This window comes from Micromys minutus, assembly GCF_963924665.1.
Source record: "Micromys minutus genome assembly, chromosome: 13".
NCBI lineage: Eukaryota > Metazoa > Chordata > Mammalia > Rodentia > Muridae > Micromys > Micromys minutus.
The window spans coordinates 59619725-59623329 of NC_137982.1; the positions used below are offsets into that span (position 1 = coordinate 59619725).

At 37.7% G+C, this 3605-nt stretch overlaps 1 pseudogene across 1 annotated transcript; it reads left to right on the forward strand.

Annotated features, from left to right (window-relative positions):
- Positions 1 to 167: 167 nt before the first annotated feature.
- LOC308429070 (AN1-type zinc finger protein 6-like) lies at positions 168 to 833 on the forward strand (annotated as a pseudogene). Its single transcript has one exon. The product of its transcript is annotated as an AN1-type zinc finger protein 6-like (transcript).
- The last annotated feature ends 2772 nt before the right edge of the window (positions 834 to 3605 follow it).

The window sequence follows — 3605 nt, forward strand, 5'->3', positions numbered from 1 at the left end:
AGATCTTCAAGCACAATATCAAGCCTTTAAAAAAAAAACCCAATCACTGATAAAAATGTATTCATATACTTTTATGCAAAAGATGTTTAAAATTTGTACATTTATCTTTGTTTTCTAAAATAAAGTTGTTCTAAAAAAAAAAAAAAAGAAACAAGGAGAAGAAGAACATGGCACAAGAAACTAAGCACTGCCAAACACATATGCTTTGCTCCACTGGCTGTGGTTTTTATGGAAACCCTCGTACAAAGGGTATGTGCTCAGTATGCTGTAAAAAAATCTTCAAAGACATAACAGCAACAATAGTATAATCAGCCCACCTGCAGCTTCTGTCAGCAGTCTCTCTGAATCCTTACCAGTACAGTGCTCAGATGGCAGTGTCCCAGACACTCAGTCAGTGCTAGAGTCTGTTTCATGTATGCAACCAGGCACTGTATCAAATCAGTCACTTTTATCAGAATCTGTACCACTTTCCCAAGCAGACAGTACATCTCTGGACAAAGCTGTAGACAAGACATAAACCTGCAAGGACCCACAGTAGAGTGCCTTGTTCCTCTTGAATGTGATCCTCTATCTTCTTTATCAGATATGACACAGCATCCATCTGAAGAACATAGCAAGTCTCTTGAAAAACCAAAACAAAAAATAAATCACTGTTTCATATGCAGGAAGAAAGTGTGACTTACTGGCTTGAACACTGGTGTTGGAATGTTACTGTAATGTGCACCATTACCTAGATGTTCACAATTGCCCTTCAATTACAAAGCTGATGCTGCTGAGAAAATCAGAAAAAAAAAAATGTCATAGTTGTTGGTTAAAAGATCCAGAAGATTTGAGCTCCTGATAGAATACAAAATCCGTTGACTGTCTGCAAACTAAACATTGAATTGAGGTTTTATTCCTAGTCCTTGGGAATATAGAGCACTGTATCTTGCATATACCATTGAATCATGCATGCCAGAAGCATAGATTTTTGTTTTTGTTTTGAAATGACTCTGAACCTTTATTTCCATGGCAGTTTCTAAGGCTGAAAAGAAGTATTATACTTTTAAGATCATTTTAATTTTAGTTGACTGTAGAGGGTTTTTATAACAAATGTGGAAAAATTTTGAAGGGCTGTGATTTTCCAGTATTAAATATACGTGTGTTGGTCTTTCACTTTATTTCTCATAGTGTATGTATATATAGCTTTTCTCTGCAGCACAATTCCCCTTTGATAAGGCCCTTCTGGTTACAACTAGTTATCAGAAATTGAATATATCTTACTCATTACAGCTGCTTCTGTTTTATTTGTTTTTCATTAACAAAGGTTATACATATGTTAGCATATAGTTTCTTTATACCTGCTATTTATGTATGAATTGTTTGTCACAGGAGAATGTGTGTTGACGATATTCTAAATATTTTTAAGCAAGGGAAAGAAAAGCTAAGTGCATTTCACTGCTGATTTCAAGTTTCTTTGAGATTACTGTTCATTGGTTTGTGTGTATACAATATGAAGAATGACCTAGTCATTGTGCAGTATTTATGTTTATTCACCAGTCTTTTATTATATAAAAAGAAAAACCAGAAAAAAGAAAAGTTTATTTATTAAACAATTTAATGTTATATTCTGTAAATATCTGAAGTGTTTGAGGACAACCTATCTATCTAAAGTATAACTAAATATACAAACATTGTTTTTAGTTATTTACTTTTTATTTTAAATTTGAAAATATATATAAGAGGTTAAATAAAGCATATTTTGGTAATTAATGATGACTGTAAGTATAGTTATAAGCATATTAATGACTATGCTTGTTTTATGAAGTAATTAATTATTAATTTACATGTTTTAATTATTTTTAACAGTTTATAGTAATGATTTGTGTGATTAGGTTTAAAGTAAAGGCAGTGTCAGGCAGGAAAGAATTAATAAGTTGAGAAAAGAATGATAAAAGAGCTGCAGATTGAGCTGAAAGAAAGGGAGCATTTTTGGAGCAATGTCAGTGAGGAAATGGTGGGATTGTTCAAGTGGTTCAGTTTGAACAGGTTTTAGAATCTCGGCAGTAGAAGGAAGGGAGGTTTGGGAAGTAGGTAGCCCTACATTGGCATAAGATAAAGTAATTACTGTGGCCTAGGCATGGGCCTAAGGGAGCTCTAGTTCCTGAAGGGACAGGATTTATCAGTTGTTAAGGAGTGTTGCAGAGTGTTCATTACATGTGTATTACATGAGTATTGGGGACTCCCAGCCAGGCCAGGCTGGACTGTACAGATTGGAAAAGACTGACATGGAAGTTAGTGAGACCTTATCTTATAGGTGAGGAGAAAATTGGGGAGGCACATTACTAGGAGGAGCGGGGGCTGCTGGAGTATTACCAGAACTCAGGCAAACTGAAAAGAAGGAGGTTTGCAAGAAACAAAGCCATGTGGAGGACATAGCAAGCTAAAAATTTGGACTCTGGAATATGAAGTCAACTTTAAAGATAAATGATTCATACATACCTTTGGAGGGCTAGATTATTAATTTGGTGTAAAGAGGATATTACAGCTGGAACAGGGGAATGTGTTGTAGTGAATAAGACTAAGGGGTAGGCAGTTTGGTCATAGGAGGGGACTCAGGTTAGGGATCTGAGTCCTTGGAGGCAAGAGGGTCTGCTGGCATCACCATTCTTGCTGGTAGGACCTAAGTCATAGAACACTGGCTATAGAGGAAAAGATTAGAGCTCAGTTCCCAAAATATCCTGGACAGAAAGGAATCCAGACCGTTTGTCCACATATCAGCAGAATATTTAAGATCACAGAAAAAGTTAACATCAAAAGTGTTCTCTGGTGGCTATTTATTGAAGCCAGCCCACAGAGCAAAGGCTTTCTGGGCTTAAAGTCTGAGATAGTCCCAAGATGGATATATTTTGTAGAGGGCACCCTAGGAATAACAGAAGATTGGGTTTAGGCATGGATTTGGGCCCAACTCATAGCCTTTGCAAGGAATCTAAGGACTATGATGGATTGTCGAATATGATAGTCCAGGGTTAAACAGGAGGGGTGGGAAAACCATGAAAAGGACATCTCTGAATCCAAAGGCTCCCTGGTACAAGGGACAAATAGTTTTGCCCTGACCTGCCTGAGGCTTAGCAGGTGATCTTAGGGGTCATGGACCTAGAATAGACACCTACTACCTCTTAGTCTGTGGCTGGGAAATGGCAACTTACCCTGAGCCAAAAGTTGATCCTATCAGGTGAAGAGGGTAAAAGAGGGTGAGAATAGGTCCCAACTCAATCTGGAACCTGGTGAATTGTGCTGAGGGCTTGTCTTCGTTAGGGTTTTACTTCAATGAACAGACACCATGATCAAGCCAACTCTTATAAGGACAACATTTAACTGGTCTGGCTTACAGGTTCAGAGGTTCAGTCCATTATCCTCAAAGCAGCAACATGGAGCACACAGGCAGGTATGGTGCAGTAAGATCTAAGAGGTCTATATCTTCATCTGAAGGAGACTAGCAGAAATCTGGATTCCAGGTAGCTAGAATGAGGATCTTAAAGTCCACACACAGTGACACACCTACTCCAATAAAGCCATACTTAATCCAACAAGGTCATACCTTCTAATAGTGCCACTAATTGGGC